Source organism: Miniopterus natalensis, chromosome 6, assembly GCF_054644295.1.
Source record: "Miniopterus natalensis isolate mMinNat1 chromosome 6, mMinNat1.hap1, whole genome shotgun sequence".
In the NCBI taxonomy this organism is placed as follows: domain Eukaryota; kingdom Metazoa; phylum Chordata; class Mammalia; order Chiroptera; family Miniopteridae; genus Miniopterus; species Miniopterus natalensis.
In genome coordinates this window covers 41,343,215-41,365,788 of record NC_142086.1, presented here as the reverse complement: position 1 = coordinate 41,365,788, position 22,574 = coordinate 41,343,215, and positions in this window count along the sequence as shown.

The window sequence follows — 22,574 nt, the reverse complement described above, 5'->3', positions numbered from 1 at the left end:
GACTCACTGATCTAGGTCAATCTACCAGTCAAACTAGATCAGCACACATGGTAACCAAAGTTCAGGGAAACCTAGAATGGGCTGCAGAAGAGGGAGATGATGCTTATAAGTTATGAACTCAGGAAAACTATAGCAGTGGAACTGTAATTTGTCATATTAATTCTCCTCTTACCATATTTCCAGGAATTGTCACCAATTAGAATACTTGAGAAGCTTTGACTCTATAGGGTGAGCATATTGTGATGCACAAGTGAATCTGAATAGTGCAAGGGATAGACCATACTAGACGAGGTGATGTCCCTCCCAGATCCCCTTTACTTGCTCCTGTACCCATTCCTCGGTCACTATTTACAACTGCCAGAGAACTCTCAGCTCAATACAAGCCATCTTGCCTGGTAGAGTACATTCCAGTTCCATTTCCTTTGGGACAGACATTGGCCAATAACTAAGTGACACAAGTACAAAAAGTGAGTCCCTCCTTGCTTCAGGGTGAGACTAATTGGTGTAATTTCTGAGCCAGAACTTCTCTGTCAGATCAAATTAAAGCATGTCTCTACTGAAACCACAGTCTTGCATAGCCTTTTTCTGAGCATAATCTTCAAAAAAAATCATATGTATGAATATATGACTATATATAAATATATATTTCTTATTCTGATATTTTCAGTGTTTAAGTTTGATAATTTGTATTTACAAGAATTTTGTCCATTTCATATTTTGGTATAAAGTTATTCAAAGCTCCTCTTCTTTTTTAGTAATTGAAATAATTTTTGTGGTCACACTTATTTCATTCCTTATATTAGACATTTGTATACTTTTTTGTGTTGCTAAGGTTTTATAAATTTTAACAGTCACTTTAAACTATAAACATTGGCCTTTGTGGCTTTTTCTCTTTGATTTTAAATTGTCTGCATTGCAGTTCTTCATTATTTTCGTTTTTCAATTTTATGTAGAATTTTTTGCTTTTTCTTACCTCTTTTTTTTTAAAAGAAATGCTTTTATTGATTTTAGAGAGGGAGGAAGGGGGAGGGAGCAAGAGAGAAACATCCATGTGAGACAGAAACATTGATCAGCTGCCTCCTGCACACCCCCTACTGGGGATGAAGCCTGCAACCTGGGCATGTGCCTCACTGGAAATCCAATCTGTGGCTTTTTGGTGCATGTAAGGAAGCTCACCAACTGAGCCACACCAACCAGGGCTTAACTGCTTGAGATGGATATGCAGCTCATTGATTTTCAGCCTTTCTCATTTTCTAATATATAATTTTCTCAGGCTAGTTGGTACTTCAAAGTGATTTTTAAAACTTTGAACATTTAGGAACTTCCTAGTCATACCACTTTTATTTATATATGGCTTAATTCCACTGTGATCAGATAACACAAATTGTATGGCTTCAGTCTTTTGACATTTATTAAGATTTTTTTTGAGGTTTGTAGAATTATTGCCCTGTGTATTGCCCAGATTTGGTAACTGTTTTAAGTGCAATTCAAAATAATGTATATTCTATAGCTGATCAGTGTATTAGGTTAAATTAGATTTAGTGAATTGAATTAAATCACATTTCCTGTGGTGATATCAAATCTTTATCTTTACTGGTATTTTGTCTGGTTGTTCTGTTATCCACAGTGAATGTGGATTTTTTTATTTCTCCTTTCAGTTCTGTGTTTTGTCATTATATATGTTGAGACTATGTTATTAGGTGCACACACATTTATAATTATTAAGTATTTCCATTAAATTGATTCTTTTACCTTTAAGAAATATCTTACTCTGCCTTAGGGCTTTTTTCCTATTATTGCCTTCAATTTTACTCTGTAGAATATATTTCTAGTTATGTCAGTTTCATCATGATTAATATGTGAATGTTATAAAATTAAACAAATTTAAACTGGGTGAGGTAGAAAAGGAAAATGCTTTTTTTTTTTTTTTTTTTACAGAAGAATGCTAACTCCTAAATGCAGAAGTAATGGTGGAAGTTTAAAAATCACCATTTTGCAAACAGCATGGTAGTGAATGAATAAAGAGAGAATCATCAGTGGATACAAAAACCATTGGGTAAAATGTTGGGGAACAAGGCACTTACAGAATTTCAACTATTACCTCATATTAGCTATTAATAGTGAAGTGGGGAGGTAGTCTTACAGTAGAAAAATCCAGTGGGCGTGTCTTAACCAAATAATTAAAATTAACATCACTAATAATGGGATAAACTGACTAAACACGCCTATTTATATGATGCATTAGATGAGAAACAGCATCACATATGTAGTATTTCTTACAAAGATTCTTACCCTATATACAAGCATGAGGAAACCATCAGCCAAATCAAAATCGTAAGACATTCTCCAAAGGCTACGGAACTATTTTAGATAAAAAGAGACTGACAGTACATGACAACTCATTGAGATGCTTGGTGAAATCTCTGAGTTATAAATTTACCTTCAAGTACAGTTTTTTCCTGTATCTCATAACTTTTAATATAGAGAAAATGAGAAGTAGGGAGCACGCACACATATGTGGCTAAATGTTAATAATTTGATCAGTTTAGGTGAGGATATACTGTACTTCTCTTGCAACTTTTGGGGACATTTAACATTTCTTTTTAAGGAATAAAAATTGATGGGAAAAGAGAATCCAATTTTAAAAACTGAAAACATTCCAAATATCTGTTAACAGTAGAATGGATGAACGAATTGTGATATACAGCAATAAAAATAAATTAATAGGTACAAGCATCAACAAGAATGAATTACTAAAACATGAAAAAAGTCACAAAACAATACGTACATCATGAGTCTACTAATGTACAATTCAAAAGCAAGTAGGCCCCATACTCTATTTTTACATGAGAAAACTAGAAAAGAAGAGCAGAGGGAATGCAATGCAATCACACAGAGCTATATAGAAAGCATCCAAGGTACAGTAGCGTTCTAGTTCTTAAACTACGTGGTGAGTATATAGGTGTTCATGCTATTTTTATTCTAAACTATCAGGCTAATACATTTTTATAGGTAGGGTATAATTTACAAGAATTTATAAAAGTTCAGGAATTTCATGAAGTTTGGGAGACTGTAACAATCGAAATAGAAAATGTGACTTAAGAGGTTTTATTAGCTCGAGCCATTTTCTTTAAGAGTGCTCCTGGTTTTCTTTTTCCTGGCCCCTAACCGTGCTGACAGGTGTTTAGAGGGAGACTGGCTGGGGTAGAGAGTAGGAGATGGGAACAGCGTTAAGCAGTCACCTTCCTTTCCCTCCAACTCTCTGTGGCAATATCCACTGTGGATAAATATCTTTGGAAATGGCTATTTTTCCACCCCTGCACAGGCAGTCCTTTCTCCTCTGGCCCACCAAGTCCAACTCTGATTTATTCAGCCAGTTTTCCTTACTTTGTAGGTGACTCTGAGGGAGATATGGGACTTGATTCATTCACATCACAACTGTCCTTGGGTTTTACTTTAAAATATCACTAAAGCTCCTTTTACTTTTTATTGATTAACTTTTCCCACACTTAAATTATTGACCATAGAAAAGATTAGTTAATCTAAGCACCCTAAATTCTGCATGAAGGAAATATTACAGAAAAGATCTCTCTCTTTTTTTTTTTTTTTTTTTTGGTCATCTGTATTTATAACAGAAAATTTTAAATAAAGCAGTATTAATAAGCTTAAGTCATTTCTTATTAATGCGTGCAGGTTCTTATATGCAATTTAAATGATCCCAGTGTAGATTAACTTTGGGGATTTGTTGGAATCTTCAGTTTAAAGCGTTATCTATCATTAAAGGAAATTTATCTGTTATTTAAGGATGGACTTCAGGTGCTTTCAAATTTTCTTTCATGAACAGAGAAAATGCAAGACTAATTAAGGCCTAGGTAGTTTAAGTGCTACCTGGTTGCACCAGATCTAAATTTAAGAGCACTGTAAGAAGAGGCATATTGATTCTCCCAAACACAAAGACCTGCCCTGAATAGCAGTTGTCAGCCCCAGAGCTGGTGCTGCAGCTCCTCGGCACGGCCTCTCTGAAGCGTATTATTCCTGCTCTCAGATAGTCTTAGAGATGGTTCCACTATGCCTGCGATGGGAAGGCCTCTTTCCGTTTCATCAAGAACAGTGTCTCTTGCACTTTTAAAAGCATATCAAATGTGAAGGAATAATCATTAAGCCTTTTATTTTTATGAAGTCTTCAGAGATTTGTGGGGAAAGGCAACATGCAGTATTTTGTAAATGTCAAATCTCTTTACAGAAATGCGAAGGAGGTATTGCAGGCTGTCATCTGTTCTTCAGGCTGCCTACTGACCCTCAGTGGGAGCCACCAATTCCCAAGGAGTCTGTGGCCGCTAAAATAAATAGCTCTCTCAGGCACAAAACAAAATGTTAGACGACATACAGCGGAACAGAGCCCATTTTAATTATACTATGCAATGTGTTTTCACCAAGAAATAGAGATCTGAAGGGTTACGCATTGAAAGACCGTTCCAGCTGGCAGGCGATGAAGGAGAACGTTTCGAAACGACTGTGGCAAATGACACAAAAAGCAAGAGAAGAGAAAGTGGGTTTCAGGCACTTGAGGCGAGAAAAAGGGTGATGCGGTGTTTGGAATGCAAAAGAACAGAAGCGTGTGATTGTTAAATCTGGAAGTTCGATTGTGTTGCTTCCAGGTGCGTTGAGCGGCACAGAGGATGGGTGTCAGAATAGAGCGACCTGGCTGTGCAGGTGCCTCATCAGCACCTGCCGGATCCTCTGGATTGTCCCAGCGAGGTAGCGCCCACTATGTTTCCCCAGCATTATCATTAATAATAGGCTATTAATAATAGGGTCTGCTTTGCATGAAATGTAGATGGTCACCTGGGATGTAGATCAAACTATTCATTTATAGTGCAGTGAAAAAAGTACTTTTAGTCTCAAAAGGCCCAAGAGCAGCTATGAGTCTTACTGGATATATGGACATTAGGCAAGTTCCCTAAGTGCGCTGAACTCCAGTTTTGCCATTTCTAATTATTAGACTCATCAAAAATCATAACTTGTGGAGCCAGACTGTACTCAGCAGCACCAAAGTTTGCATTGTGCCAGCTTTGTAGGTGTCTTTTTATTAGTCATATTTATTTATTTTTTGGCTTTATACTTGCTAATTGAATTATTGCATTTAAAAAACTTTAAATGTCATATTAACCTCCAGTCGTTCCCTTGATTTAGAAGCTCTTCTAGATTTGATCCATTTATTATCAAAATTCTTTCAAGTCTAGCAACTCCAAAGCAACTATTCTTACTTAACTTTTTTCCTGCTCTCAGAACCCAATGGTTGCCCCATCCTTTTTCATGACCTGTCTCCCTTTGTTTTATTCTCTTTTGTATACTTAGATTTTCTCAGAAGTAGTGCAGGTCAGCCGTCAGTCCATTGTATAAAATTCCTCAACATTTTCTCTCGTCACAGGTTCTGGTGTTTCTGCATAAACATAGAACCCTGAGCCCTTTCCACTCTTAGATTCTAGCTCTAAGTGCTAGAATCTTCAATCTTATATAGTAGACCCCTTCCCCAAGGGGCATATATTCCAAGACCTCCAGTAGATGCTTGAAAATTGCAGCCAGCACAGAATTATATACTCTGTTCATGTCTTCCACCCACCACTCTAATGCCTTTTCTGTCTTAACTGAGCACCTATCGTGGGCTGTGGCTGTCGCTTTTGCAGTGAGAGGTGCTATGCAAGCTAGCGCAAATTTTTTTTTCTTTCTTCACATTTTTATAGAGAGAAATCTGTTCCTACTGCAGCTCTTAGTAACCTCAGCGTACCATTTTTCCCCTAAGAGGAAAACTTTCACCTTTTCACTTTAAGGAAGCACTTTGCTTCTCTTCGGCCTATCCCAGCTGCCAGCATCACTGCTCTTGTGCTCCGAAGCCATTATTAAGTAACGTAGGGGTTACTTGGAAACAAGTACTGCAATATTATGACAATCGATCTCATAACCAATATTCCTGCCCCCACTCCCTTCTTTCAAGATCTGTATGTAACATTTTTAATTGTTGTTTTTTTCTTGTCTAGCATTTCTATGCGTTTGAGGGGAAAGCTATATTCTCCTTAACAATCTAATCTCTCATAATAGCCAGGTGCCCATTAGATCTTTTCTAATGTTGAGATCATTGTTTCCTTTCTATTTCCATTGTAGTTATTGTTAAATTGGTTTCAGGAGTCTACAAAGTCCTCTTAAACCATTTTCCTTTTTAAGTCTTAGGCTCTAGAACCAAATATATATATATATATACACAAAATATATTTCTTTGTAAATCTAGGACAGATATCTACATGATCCTTGCATTTCCCTCTGTGTTTATCAGAATTCTTAGTGACTAGCAGTGGAAACCCACTCCTTTGAGTATAGGCAGATAATAAATGTATTAAAGGATATTAGATAGTTCATAATTTTCCTGGGATTATGAGATCATTATGCTCAGAGACTAAGTACCAGGAATAATTTCCTAAGGCTGCTGTAGTGGGAAAAAATACAGTACCGAGACTGTTGAGGACAGACTCTGGCTGATCTTGCACAGCTGATACTGGGAATTGGGCCTTTCTGTTAGGATCTTAACCACTGCTGCCTCTGAAAGTTGTACGTCTCTCTTGCCTCTTACACCAGAGTGGATTCTGCCCAGCACCTTGTCTGCAAGGTGCCAGTTTCTTTATTTAACATGTTATTTAACTGTCTGTATTGAGTAGGGTGCTCTCAAGGAGTAACTTCAGTTCAGTTCAATTAGAACTTTTTTCTACACTCCTGTATGCTAAAGTAGAAAGCTCCACCAGCTTTCTCAGTCACTTTCACAAATTAAAATTAAGCATTTCAGATTATAAAAGAATTAGTCATTTTAATACCAAACTTCAGTCTTAGAAACCTTATGGGGAAGGGTCTGTGGTTTCTTCTCTTAATGTTTCTTGTTCTTTTGAAACTTGTTCTTTTGAAACGTCTCTCACTCATCAAGCTGCTTTTGTTTTTACCCCAGGTTAGGGGCAGAGGAAGGGTGGAGAGAAGGGCGTAAAAGGTCGGACACGACTAGCATTGCTGACATCTGGCATTGGTTCTCCTCTGGGGCAAATGCCCAAATGCTGTTTCTCTTCTTGTAGTGCTTTTGTGAGTTACACCACACTGATCACACCTGGCACAAGTGATAAACTCTCCAGCTGATCATTTTTGAAATCTCTTCAGCTTCTATTTTGGGGAGAAAGCAGGCCCATGCCCTTCGCCTGGGGTCACATTGTCACATTGTCATAGTAGGCCGTCTTCTTGTCACAAGATAGCTGTAACATGGCTTCTTTTAGAGGCATAAAGGAAAGTACCTTTGATCCCTCAACTCTCTAAGCCATGACCGTTCCCACTGTGGCCTTTTTATCTATTCTTCTGCCTCAGGCCACTCCAGCCAACCACATTTCTTTAGATTCTCTATGCAATAACATCTCTTTTCTTTCTTTCTTTCTTTCTTTCTTTCTTTCTTTCTTTCTTTCTTTCTTTCTTTCTTTCTTTCTTTCTTTCTTTCTTTCTTTCTTTCTTTCTTTCTTTCTTTCTTTCTTTCTTTCTTTCTTTCTTTCTTTCTTTCTTTCTTTCTTTCTTTCTTTCTTTCTTTCTTTCTTCTTTCTTTTCTTTCTCCCTACCCTCAAAATCCCAGGCAAATAGATTAATGTCTCCTAAGAATACTCTGTCTGTTTTGGTCACACATGAGGCAGGCATACAGGTTTTCATCAGGGGAGTCAGATGCTAAGCTCTCCTCCAGCCCAGCATTCTCACTCTATGGATGTTTCCAAGGTTTTCTCATTTTGCTTGAAAGAAGAAATGTACACAATAATAATTCTCTATTAAAAACATACAAACTTCAAAACTCTCCCACCAGTTTCTGGCATTTTCTTACATATAGGCTAGAGGTTAAAGGGTAAGGATCACAGAATATTTTGTGATTTAAAGACAGTCCTGTAAATATGTTTAGCTGGTAACTGTATTGTCACCTATTATTCTCATTATGAGGATTCAGTCAAAAGAAAAAGTCCTCATTTAACATCTCATTATATGAAGGGTGTTCAGCATGTCAGGGTAGAAAAAGGTCACTCCTGACATGGCCATTCTCATCTAGGATTCACACTACTTCTAGTTTACCAACCAGATTTCTGTGTTATTGAGTTCAGATAACTATTCTCACTACAGATTTTATCTTTTGAAATAATAAACTGTGTTAAAAAGAAGAAAAAAAATGTATCAGATGTTCTCCCATTGGTAAAATAACACTGTTACCACATGTCTGGATAGTTGAAGTTTTTCCAGCTTTGCCAAATTGTGGCTGTCACATTAGAGTATTTATTATGAAAGCGTTAGCTCTATCTTATGATGGGTACATTTTCATGGAGCAAATATGTATTAACACTGGTGATAATATGGTAAATAATACACAACACAGACATGGGTTCTACCAACATGGGGCTTATAATCTAGGAGGGGATATAGACATTAAACAGCTAATTTCACATTTGGTTAACTATTGTGATCATTGTTATAGAGGAAAACAGTAGAATACATGGGCAGCAAATACCAGGGAGACTGGATCGAAATGAGAGATCCTGGCGATATTTCCATTCATTCATTCACTCATATATTTATTGAGCATGTACATGTCATATGTTGCGATTCTGTAAGGAAGATACAATAAGTTGAGTTCTGAAGGATAACTGGGAGTTAAGTTGGTAGACAACTTAACTGGGAGTTAAGAGAACAGAAAACTCCCTAGGTGCAAGCAACCTCCCCAAGGTAGAAAGAAGTATAGCTCATTTGAAGAAATGAAATTTTTAAAAATGCTATGTTTTGAAGGGCAGAGATCAAGAGAAAGAGGGTGGTGAGAGAAGCATAGTGAAATAAGGAGGTACCAGATCTCACAGGGTGTTATAAGCCTAACTATAGATCTGGGCAATTGCATTAAAGTAATTGAAAGATTTTCAACAACGAAAAGCCACGTTCTAGATTGCATTTTCAAATGATCCTTTTTAATACTTTCTGAAGAATCCATTAAAGAAGGGCCAAAATTTTATTTTTTTTCAACATCTTTAAGTATATACAAATATATTTTTCTAAATCAAATCAAATCTTGGTTGCAAAATCACTTTCCAAGGTTGGTACAAAGTATAATATTGGTAACCTTCTCTTGCTCGTGGTTATGTCTAGGTTCTAGGGCTCGGTGTCTACATAAACAGCTCTAGTTTGTACCTGGAAATTATAAAACATGCTTGTCTGCACAGGTTGACCTACTGAAGATTCCATGCCTTTTTTGCCAATATTGCCCTTGGGGGTTCTCTAACCAATGTCAAAGTTAGAACCTAACCCTTAGAAGCATGTGTGCAACTTTTAGATCATCCAGCTAAGATTTTTTTTGAATCAAACTACACCTTTGAAAACAATGAACTATTTAAGATATGCCTTTAAGATATCTCCTCTCAACTTTTTCTTTCTGACTTGAAATATAAAACAGTACTTAACTGCATTTTAAATAGCAGAGAGATTGAAAAGGGAGCACCTGGGTTAGGTATTAGGTCTGACAACTTTGTGGGAAAGAATGGGAAAAAGTACTTTCTGAAGACTACACAGGAAGGTTTTTAATGTGTATTGGGGATGTGGTTATTGCAAATGTTTTCTCCCAGTCTGTGGTTTGTCTTTTCAATTGCCTAATGGTGACTTTCAAAGAACATGTTTTTAATTGCGATCAAGTCCAATTTAACCTTTTTAAAAATGGTTTACCTTTTGAGTGTAGTTTGTAAAAATATATATATTTGTTTTCCCAAGGTTGTAAAGGTTTTTAGTTATGTTTTCTTCTAGAAGTTTAATTGCGTTAGCTTTTGCATTGAGGACAGTGACCCATTTCAAGTTACTTTAGTGTAAGGTATGAGGTAAGCATATGGCTCATTTTTCCATATGGATAACCAATTCTTTCAATAACATTTATTGAAAAGGCTATTAATAACTCATTGAATTATTGTACTACCTTTGTCCAAAAACAATTGGTCATGCATGCATAGGTTTGTCTGGACTCTCTGTTCTCTCCCATTGATCTGTGTGTCTATTTTTATGCCAATACTACACTTTCTTAATTACTCTAGTTTTATGGTAAGTCTTAAAAACAAGTAATGTAAGTCCTCAAAATTCTTTGTTATTTTCAAAAATTAATTTGGCTATTCTAGGTCTATGTATTTCCAAACAAATGTTAGAAACAGTTCATTAATTTTTACAAAAAAAGGTATTATGGAAATTTGAGAGAGATTATAATAAATCTGTATATCAGTTTGAAAGGAATTGACATCTTAATATTTAGTCTTCTAATCCATGGACATGATAAATCTCTCCATTTACTAAGGTATTTAATTTCTTTCAGCACTATAGCTTTCATTGTATAGCTGTTGTATATATTTTATTATATTTATCCTAAGTATTTCATGTTTCTGGATGTGATTGTAAGTGGTCATTTTAATATTAATTCTCTGATATTTGTGGCCGGTATGTAGAAAACAGCTAGTTCCTACAAAATCTTTGTGGTTTTCTATACAATTTTTCCTAGGTTAGTTATTAGTATTAATAGCTATTTTTTAATTCCTTATAGTTTTCTACATATGTGATTATGTCATCTGTGAATAGAGACAATTTTACTTCTTTCTTCCCCAACTTTATGCCTTGCACTTTTATTTTCTTGCCTTATTTTACTGACAAGGATCTCCAGTTTAATACTGAATAGAGTGCTGAGATTGAGGACCAAGATGAGTTAATGATTGTGAAAGTGCTATAATAGAAAAATGTTAATATTATTTATTATTCTCTTCACATGTCAGCAGAAGTGGATAGTAGTCAATAAATATGAGAAAGCTCTTCACAGCATAACAGATATATGTTCCTGAAGAGAACATAATTTATAGTTATTATTTTTTTAAAATTCTGATGTGGCCTAAACCACTTCCTAGTTTCATAGTTTTGAGTAACTTATTTAAACTTCCAAAGACAAAATTAATTGGAGAAAATTATGTTTGCCTCATAATGTGTCCTAGCCAGGACTCTTTCAGATTCAAGTTACAGAAATCCACTCAGCTCAAGTAAAAAACAAAATAAATGAAATTTATTTACTGCTGAAAATTTTTGCGGCACATCTGGCTTCAAGCCAAATGGTATTTTCAGATCTCAGTCTCTCTCCACTCCTCGGACTTGCTCAGCAGGCTCTCTCCATATGGGAGCCAATATGACTCTCAAGGGTTCCTTGAAGCAAGAGAGAGTGCCTCTTTCCTCCTAAGTCTAGTAAAAATTCCAAGAAGTGATGCTGTATCTGGTAAATGTCATAATCTGTTTGCCCATACCTTGGTTGTATTGCATCCTTGGCACCAGAGGGTAAATTTAGTCCCCTTTGAACTGCTGATCTAAGAGAGGGAGAGGAGTATTTCACCAATAGAACACACAGTTATTATCAAAAGAAAGAAGAAGGGATTATGGGAAAGCAAATAAACAAAAAGCAACACAAATAGATCAGTGCTAAACAAATCTGTTCTATTGAAGCAGGGTATCACCAACTACCACCACAACACATTTCTGATTCTTAGAATCTGTAGACGGATTTATAATACTTATGTATAATACCTGTGGCTCTCTCCTGTGTCCCATGGAATGTGGCTTAATGTAGGTTCATGACAAGGATTCCATTTAACATTTTGGAGAAGAACCTTAAGGCTCCAAGATTTCTTGTCTTTATCTTTTATATCTACATCATATTTTGATGATCTCTGAATATTTAACATTCCTCTCAATTCCCCTCTGCCTTACAGAATGTTTTTCTATTTTTCTGCCACCTAATACATATGGGCTTGCCACAATAGACAGTGATGACACCAAGCTACTCCTTGAGCTGCTGCTACTCTCAGGGTGGTAAATGGTGTTCATGGTTATATATTGTGGCATAAATTTTAAGTCATTGACTCTAAGCAGAAGGGACTTTTCCTTCAAAGTGGGTACAAAGCCCACTTTTGGTGTGTATCTTATCACCAAAGAACATAAAAAATACAAATTACGACAAAGGAGAGTACAGATACACATTTTTCAATGTATGTGGAAAAATACAGCATTTTCATTACATCCTGTTCTTTTGAAGAACATATTAAAGTGAAGCAAACAAAGCCTTCTGTAAAATAATTTAATATATATTTAGTCCTCAAATTTTATATTTTAGGTATTGAAGAGATAAGTCATAATTGGAGCTCAGAATTCAGGAACGAACCACTGCAGACTGTCATACTTGGGAGCATTCCAGGTGGGTCATGCTATTCCCTCAGCTAAACTATTTAAGGATCATTCCAAGATTCTTAATGTAGAGAATGGGAACAACTATCAGAAAGCATTATACGCTCACTTTCTTTGTGTGTGTAAGGAATTGCACAGTTCTCATTTCAGATTATGGGTGCAAGCATTTTCAGCAAATCTCTTGTCCTCCTAAAGCTCTGAGTTAAAAAAAAAAAAAAGCCACAACTTTATTGTTTCCGTATATAAATATCTGGACCATATTTGATATTCAGAGAAGCAATTCTAGTGTTCTGAGTAGGCGAGACCAAACAAGCAGCATTATTTTCAGTATTTCTTTATGAATTATTTCTTCTGATTACCTTTCTCAAAGAACTCAGTCTAGAGAGATATACCTCGATAGCAGTAATAGTGGGCACAGTAGGATATAGCAGTAATAGTGGGCACAGTAGGATATACCCCAATGCTTTTTTCTTCCAGAATTTCCCTTACATTATAGTCAAATTTCCTTCTTTCTCCAGGAAGCCATATGAAGCAGAATAAAAAATAAATGAGTAAAAATAAGAGTGACTTGACAGCTCATGCTCAGAAATGGTGGATCAATGCAAAACTGGATCCTTCAGCTGGATAGATGACTGAGTAGTTGTACAAGTATCATGCATTTTAACTTTGCGGATATATCTTCACTTTAATTCCCATGCACGACAAATTGAGTTCTCTGTCACCTTGAGGAGATCCCTACTTCTATGTCAGAGTTTTTAGAAAGAAAAAACAAAAAAGGAAGCAAATCTTTCTCCATTTGCCACTAGTTAACTATGACCCTGGCTGAGAAATAGTTTGAAGAGTTTGTTAATTTTCCTTAGCATTAACATGAGCAATCTTGTCTAAGAGTCCATGAATTCATGATCTTTTTTGATTTCAGAGAGAGAAAGGGAGAGGGAGAAAGAGATAGATACATTAATGATGAATCCTTGATCGGCTGCCTCCTGCACACCCCCTGCTAGGGATCGAGCCGGAAATCCATTCATGTGCCCTGACCAGGGATGGAACTGCAATCTCCTAGATCGTAGGTGGATGCTCAACCATTGAGCCATGCTGGCCAGGTGAACTCAGGATCTTTTAAATAAGTACTGGGCCTTTTTAGGGCACCTCATTCTCTCTTCTTATTTTACATTCACATTCCAGTGGCTTAACTTTCTCATCAACAAGAGCCAGAGCTTCCTGGACTTATGTGCTCATGGTGAAGATAAACTGAGTCATGGACTGTAAAATAATCTTCCTTCCTTTAGCTAGTTTTAGGTAATTTATGGAACAAATGTTTTCTTTTACTCCTTATTTGTTAAATTATTTTACTTTTACCCAGTCATTAATATAAGGCATTTAAAATAGTATTTTTAAAAAATATCAAAATTCGCTTGGTTATTTTGAGTCTAAGTTTTCTCACTATGTAAAATTGAGATAGAGGAGTCTCTGACTTACTAACAAGCTGGTATAATAGTGCATTATAAACCATTTCCTCAGAGCTTAGAATGTCATTTCTTTATGTCTTAGTGGTTCTCAAGTTCCAAAACCAGTATACAAAATCATTTCTAACGTTTAATTTCTCTGAAATATAATTATAAAACTAAACTTCATATGTAAAAATGCCTTCTGAGTTCGATTTTTAAGATGTCAAGAACACTTCTCACTTGTAACCCAGTGGAAATGACTGACTTTTCATAATCATCTATTTGGTGGGAAGTACAATTAGAGGAGCCCACAAAGAAGAGATTATGAGTTGTGTTTACAACCATAATGAAAATAGAAACAAAATGAAAATAAACAATTTTTTCTGGGAAGCTCTGTTGTATCTTTCTCAAATACAAATTCACTAGAGTCTGGCTCTTGTATAAATTCCTCACCTCTGGAAGGGGAGTAGAGAGGGGCAAGAAAGTTTGTTTTTAGTCCACTGGCAGTATTTATAATACCATATTCAATTGCCTGTTTATTTACCTCTCTCTTTCCTAGTATACTGAACATTTTAGGGCAAGGTTATTCAGTTCACAACAGTTCCAACAACAGAAACCAGCACATAGAAATATACAATAAATATTGGTTAATCAATGAACTGGAAATGGAGAGGCACACAAATAGAATGATGAACATGAAAGTTGGGGACTTTCAATGACAGAGGCTCATGAAGCTCAAGAATGAAAAAGTATGGGTGCTCACAGGAAATATCTTTGTTTTTAGCTATTTGCTTGGTCACCATCCCGCTCTCCTTTGGGGATTTCTCTCTGACAGCCCATCTCCCCAAGCTTTGGACTCTAGCCTCCCATCACATTATTCAGCTTTCTCTCATTCCTCTCCTTCTCTTTTCCTACTAACAGCACCACAAATTCTTTTTACCTCCTTTGAAAAGTAGTATAATTGTCTTTCTCTCTTGTTAGACCATGCCCTTATTATTTTACTCCTTGCACACTCAATAAAGTTGAGCAAGACAATTTCTTAAATTAAAACCAGAAAAACTCTACCATTGTTTAAATAATTAAGAGGACTCCATTAATATATTTATCAAGCATCCATGACCTCTAATTTAGTGCCAGGCTTTATACTGGACACTTAGCATATGAAGATGAGAAAGATGTTAAGACTGATTTACAAGTTATACTCTAAGAAAAAGACAAAAAGGGAAAGATAATTTATTTGTATATGATACACTAGTGGTAAAAATATCCACAGGGCATTATGTGTACACCAAGGAACTTGGCAGTAAGCATCTTGTTGGCTTCCTGGAAAAGATGACATCTGAGATAAGTCTAAAAGGAAATTAAGACTTATCCAGAGGAAGAGGTGGATCGTTTTGGTAGGGATAGGAAAAAATATTCCAAATACAGCCAATGCATGAAGGGCAGAAATAGTACGGCAGGATAAGGACAGCAGTTTTATTGTCACTGAAAGGTAATTTGAGAGGAAAGGACTCACAGGAAAAGAAATCATAGTGATAGGCAAAGATCAGTTCATGGAGTGCCTTCCATGTCACACTGAGTAGCTTGACCATTATACTGTAGATGCCTTAAGGAGGGAGCTAAATAGATTACTTGGGTGGCAGAGTTAGACATAGACCTGAGGGAAAGGGAATAGCAATCATGAGGTGTCTTCGACTCTTAAATTAAGGTAGTGATAGCAAGGGTGGAGATGATAGGATTTGGATTGGTGTGTTACTTAGAAGATAAAATCTGTACAATTTAATGGCTGGGTTTGTTGATCCATGGAGGGGTTATCTAAAGAGAACTGCCCATGGTAGTGACTGACAATGGATATTATAAGGATAGAGATAACTTCCTTTCAGACCCTTGGACGAAATTTCATTGTTATAACCCATTAAGATATAGGTCTATTTTTACATATATATATAAAGAAAAGTTAACAACTGTCCTTTGAAAAATATGTTTTTAGTGTTTTTTTCTTGAACCTGCCCAGAGCAAAATTATGTTCTTGATATACTGGTCAGTATTTAACATGGAATACATCAATATTTCCAATCACAATAAATATGCTATAAAGACAAGTTCAATGCTTATCTTAATTGGCTAACAGATAATCAGGCTCATGGTGCTGTTTAATCCATTAGCATTAACAAGATAGAGGTAGGTTTTATCAATACTGACACTTGTTCAGATCCCTAGGCCCAGGAAAATAAGAATTTACAATCACAACCAGTGCTTCTTCATTAACAACAGTGTGTTAACCCTAATTGTTTCAAACTCTAAAATTTTGTTATATCACACTGTAAAATTAACTGCCAATACTTCACTATGCTAGTAGTCTGGAGCCTCACTACTCAGTGTTGTCTGTGGACAGAGCGTCCATATCACCTTGTTAAAAATGCAGCATCTTAGGCCCAATCCAGACCTACTGAAATCAAAACTTACATTTTAGCATACTTCCCAGATGATTCATTTGGGCATTAAAATTTGAGAAGCATTTATCTAGGATGTTGGTTTGTCTGAACATAAAAATTACGTGGAAGACTTCCAGCTTCTGGTTAATGGCAGAGGATCTTGAATGAGAATAATTATCATATTGAAACAATGGTAAACTTTGGAAAACTCTTTTCAAGGCACTGAAAAGTCTGGAGGGACAGGGAGACGCTGGACCAATTAGATTCTCTCTCTCTCTCTTTCTTTTTTATCAAATGTATAGGGTGACATTGGTTAATAAACGTATATAGGTTTCAGCTATACAATTCTACAGTACGTCATCTGTATATTGTATTGTGTGTTTGTCATCGCAAGTTGAGTCTCCTCCCATCACCATTTATATCTCCTTTGCCCTCTTCTACTTGCTTCCTCTGGCAATTACCATACTGTGGTCTGTGTCCGTGAGACTTTTTTTTCCTCTCTGCTTAATCCCTTCAATCGTCTCACCCAGCCCTCACCCCCCTCCCTGGAGCAATTAGATTCTTAAATGAAGAGAACCACAGTATTTACACAACTTTGCTCTGAAGGTAATACCCAGTCAACAGTGTGTTGACAGATAGAGGTCAAGCAGAAAACTGGAATCCTAAGGCGTTTAGAGATGCCACTGTGGCTGGATATTAATAAAATTCCACAAAGTAGTAAACCACAGAAGGAGGGCCCCAAATCTTGATAAAAAGCATCCTCAAATTCTAGACTAATTTCTAAAATGTACCCATCAGGGTTGAAACTCCAAGTTAGCAAAGGGAAAACAAATAAAAGACTGACGAAACTTGATAGCGATTTCAGCTGCAGAGGCAACAAAGGAAATGGAATTTGTTAATATTTTATATTATTCTTTTTCCTTTTGTTAATTTCTGGTCTTTATTATTGCTCTCCTTCCACTTACTGTGATATTACTTTGCTCCACTTTTCTAGCTCCTTAAGGTGAAAACTTCGGTCATTAATTTTTCTATTTTTCTTCTTTTCTAATACAATCATGAAAGATTAATAAATTTCCTGGTAAGAATTCCTTTTGCTGCATCTCTTAAGTTTTAGTATGTTGTAATTTTATTATCATTCAGTTGACAATATTTTCTAGTTTGCCTGTGATTTATTTTTGGCCCATAGATTATTTAGATGTGTGTCATTCAATTTCTTATGGGATTTTTCTAGATGAAATCTTATTACTATTGACTTCTAATTTAATGTCGTTATGGTAATAGAACATACTTTGCATGATAATGGCTTACTTCAATTTATAGAGACTTGTGTCATGCCCCAGGATATGATCTATTTTGATCATATGTATCATGTAAACTTCAAAAGAATGTGTATTCTGAAGTCGTTAATTATACTACTCTTGTAAATATCAATCCAATCAGAATGGTTGACTGTGTTTCTAAGATCTTCTATGGTTGCTCCAAACTCCGTTCTCTCTTTCTTCAAGCCAGAAGTACTGTGGCTCAGACATTCTTCTATAGTTGTCCTTCATGGGGATGTGACTGCGATCTGTTCTCAGGCCAAAATAACAAAAAATAACCCTGCGGTAATACCTTCTGCCAAGTTTTAACTCCTCTCAAGAATCTGACTCCTACTTTTTACTTTCCAAAACAGTTAGATAACTGTTTTTGTATTTTCCAGAGTAAATAACTATTTTCTTTAGAAGAGTTGCTGTGATTAAGACCTTACTTGGCCTGACCAGATATAACAGAGGAAACTGTTTAGAGTGCAGTTCCTAGAAATCAGGTTCCACCTAACACCAACTACACTGAAACTTTTGTTTTAGCATAATTCTCACATAAGTTTCATATGTATTTGTGCTAGTTGTCAATTTATTGCCTCTAAGATTTATCTTTAATAAACTGTTTTGCTATAATGAAGAGTGATCCTTTAAGCATTTCTCCTATGTAGAAAGCAAGATGTTGAACGTTAAGAGTAGAGGGTGCTGGAGGGACATTGCAGGAGAAAGGACACTCTCTTTCTCATCCCAACAAGTTTTCAAATTTGTTTCTTCTTGCTCCTACTACATTACTCTTAAGAGTACATGTAGGTAGGGATGTTTATGACACTGCCCAAACCATATGTCCAGAGCATACAATGCCTTAGTAAACTGGTAGCCCTAGCCCAGGCCCAGTGAACACCCCACTGTGGCACTCCTGAAATGGACAGTGTACCTCAGGCCTTCCATTAGTATGCTTGCAAGTAGGTTCCCATGGTCTCAATGCCCTCTGAGCATCTATCTGCAAACCTTGGGAAAAGGAGAAAAGTCTCAAATCAATAGCTTATGCCTTCATCTTAGAAACTAGACTGATGGTAAATTAAACACAAAGTAAGCATAAGAAAACAAATCATAAAGAGCATAGATTGATTTAAGTATAGTCAGAGAGATAATAAAGAAACATCAGTGGAGTCAGAAGTTTGTTCGTTGAGAAGGTCAATAAAACAAAAGGAAAACTCTTGCAAGAGTGATCAGAAAATAAAAAGAGAAAACGTTCCAATAACAAAAATGAGAAAGGTGACATCCTTGATGACTATTTAGATGTTAAAGGGATAATTATGGAGTATAGTCAAGTGCCACACAACAAAAATTTGGTCAATGATGGACTTGTATATATGATGGTGGTCCCATAAGATTATACAGTAATAGAGCTGAAAAATTCCTATAGCCTAGTGAAGTCATAGCTATTTTAACATCATAGCTCAATGTAGCCAATCATGTGTTTGTGGAGATGCTGATATAAACAAACTTACTGTGCTGCCATTCATGTCAAAATACAGCACATGCAACTATGTACAGTGCATTATACACGATAAGGATACTAAATGACTATGGTACTGGTTTATGTCTTTACTATACTACACTTTTTAATTATTATTTTAGAGTGTATACTCTTTCTAGTTATATATTTAAAAAGTTTGCTGCAAAAGAGCATGCTGTGTTACATCAGCAGCAGCCTCATACAGTTTGTGCTTACCACATCCCTTGACTGCATCATTTTCTCTTGTGCTTGATTTAATCTCATGTTGTTTTATAAATTCAATGTAGCCTAAAGACACATTAAAATCTTTATAAAGTTGACTTTATAAAGTCTACACTAGTGTGCAGCAATATCCTAGGACTTTATATTCACTTACCACTCACTCTCTGACTCACCTAGAGCAACTTCCAGTCTTGCAAGCTCCCTTCATGGTAAGAGCACTACACAGTTGTTCCATTTTTTATCTTTGATATCACACTTTTACTATACTTATTTTAGTTTAGATATGTCTAGATACAAATAATTACCATTGTGTTACAATTACATACAATATTTAAATTCCAAAATGGAAAATCCAAGCCCACATGGTGCCTTCCATTGGTGGAATCCTACTAAACATTTAAGAAAAAGTAAGCCATAAAACCTATCTGTACAAACTCTTCTAGAAAATAAAATAGAGACCACAGTTTATTTTATGAAGCCTGCGTTATCCTGATATCAAAACCATTCAAAGATATTACAAGTAAATGAAACTACAGATGAACAATCCTCATGTATGTAGTCACAAAAATTCTTAACAATATTTTAGCAAAAAACAAATTAACAATATATAAAACAAATAATACGTTATGAGCAAATGGATTCTATGGCCAGAATGTAAATTTGATTCAACATTTGAAAATCAATTAATATAACCCATCAGATTTTTTAAAAGCATATGACTTGACAGTGGATGCAATTAAGTGACTTGAACAAGGTCCATATTTAGTAAGGTGAGTATGGAAAAATCAATTGTATTTCTATACACTACTAATGAACAATTGAAATTACAAAACACCATTTACAATAGCTTAAAAATATGAAACACTTAAAGATAAATCTTGTGAAACTACATTGTAAACTACAAAATATTGCAGAACTAAATTTAAAAAGACTAAATAAATGGAGATATACTTGGTTTTGTTGGTAAGAAGACTCAGTATTGTTCAGATATCATTTCTCCTCGAATTGCTTTATATAGTAAGTGTAATCATTATTTAAAAAAAGCCAAGCAGATTAATATCTTTATTGAGATATTTATCATAACATAAAATTAACCTATTTAAAGTGTACAGTTCAGAGGTTTTTAGTATATTACAGAGTTGTGCAGCTGTCACCAAGATAAATTTTAGAGCATTTTCATCACCACAGAAACGCGACCCATTAGCAGTCACTTGTCATTCTTGCCACCCCAGCCCTAGGAAACCACTGATATGCTTCTTGTTTCTATAGATTTCACTATTCTGGGCATTTCATCAAAATGGAATTATGCAATATATGGTCTGTTATGATTGGTTTCTTTAACTTAGCAGGATGGTTTCAAGTTTAATCCATATTATAGCATATAACAGTACTTCACTGTTTTTATTGCTAACGATAGTCTGTTGTATGAATATACCATCTTTTATTTATCAATCAGTTCATGAGCATTTGGGTTATTTTCACTTTTTGACTATTATGAATAATGCTGTATGAATATTCAAAAAATTTTGCATGTCCATATGGTCTTATTTCTCTTGGATGTATATCGAAGAGTGGAATTCCTCAATCATATTGTAACAACATGTTTAGCACTTTACTTTTCCAAAGTGACTGCATAACTTTACACTCCCACCAACAATGTGTCTGGGTTCTAATTTCTCCATATTCTCACCAACACTTACTGTTATTCGACTTTTTGATATTAGTTCTCCTTGTGGATATGAAGTAATGGTTTGTTATGGTTTTGATTTGCATTTCCCTACTGACTAATGATGTTGAGCATATGTTATACGCTTATAGGACATTTATGGATGTTCTTTGGGAAAATGTCTATTGAAGGCCTTTCCCTATTTTTGAGGCATTGATCACCCTAATTGTCCACCTCAGCAATAAAAACACCTAACTACTGATATAGTCAACAACATAGATGAATCTCAAGAACATTATGCTGAGTGAATGAAAGTGCAAAAGAGTTCATATTCTATGATTCCATTTATATGAACTCCTAGAGTAGGCAGAACTACATTGTAATAAACGCAAAAGAAGGAGAGTATTTGCATTTGGGGGTTTGGCTGATGGAGTGTGAGTGAACTATTTGGAATGATAGTAATGTTGTCTGGGCAGAGATTCAGGCTCCACAGGTGAACATATTGTCAAAACTCAATGAATGATAAGTTGAGGTTTCTGCATATCTGTATTCTAAAAATACCTTCAAACAAATATTGAACTCTAGTTAATTATATGCATACTGAAATGTTAATATGTACACTGAAGTGAGGTGGGACTCTTCTTTACTTGCCATGAGGGAATTTCTAAAAAACTGGTACGTAATTGTCAGAGTTAGGGAAAATGGAGAATCCTTTCTTGAGGACTGCTCCTGAGTGGAATTGTTCTGACTCTGTTCATTTTAGGAAGGTTTTCTTTAATTTTTTGGGATTATTTTCCATGGTGCTGGATCTTTATTTTTCATTTTGTGATAATCTTGTATATTGCAGGAAGAATCTTATTTTGCTTTCTAAATCAATGGACTTCTGTTACATGCTTGTAATTTGGCTAGAGTCTGTTTTGTTTGTTTTATTAATTGCTTGGTATTATTGACCTTTTGCCCTTTTCTCACAACAACTTTAAAAGAAAGTTTTTAAAGTATTTAAAAGTGTTAGCAGAGTCTTTCTATATTATGTCATGTTTTTAAATTGAGATATAATTGATATGTAACATTATATTAGTTTCAGGTGTACAATACAATGATTCAACATTTGTACATGTTGTGAAAAAAATAAGTATAGTTAACATGCATCACCATTGTTACTATTTTTTTCTTGTAATGAAAACTTTTAAAATCTACTCTCACCCTGGCTGGTTGACTCAGTTGGTTGTACATTGTCCTATGCACTGAGAGGTCCCTGGTTTGATTCTGGGTCAGGGAACATGCCAGTGCTGTGAGCTCAGTCCCCAATAGGGGGCTTGCAAGAGGTAGCTGAGGATGTTTCTCTCTCCTTCTGCCTTCCTCTCTCTCTAAAAATCAATAAAAACATTTAAAAAAAATAAAAATAAAATCTCTCTCAACAACTTTCAGATATAAAATGCAGTCTTGTGACTATAGTTACCCTGCAGTCCATAACATCCCCGTGAGTTATTTATTGAGTAAATGGAAGTTTGTGTCTTTTGACCTCTTTTACCCATTCCTCTGTCTCTTCCCCCCTAATCTGGGAAACAGTAATCTATTTTGTTTAGGTTCCACATGCATGTGAGAGAGTATAATATTTTTGTTTTTCTATTTAATTTATTTCACTTAAAATAATACCACCAAAGTCCATACATGTTGTCTCAAATGGCAAGATTTGTT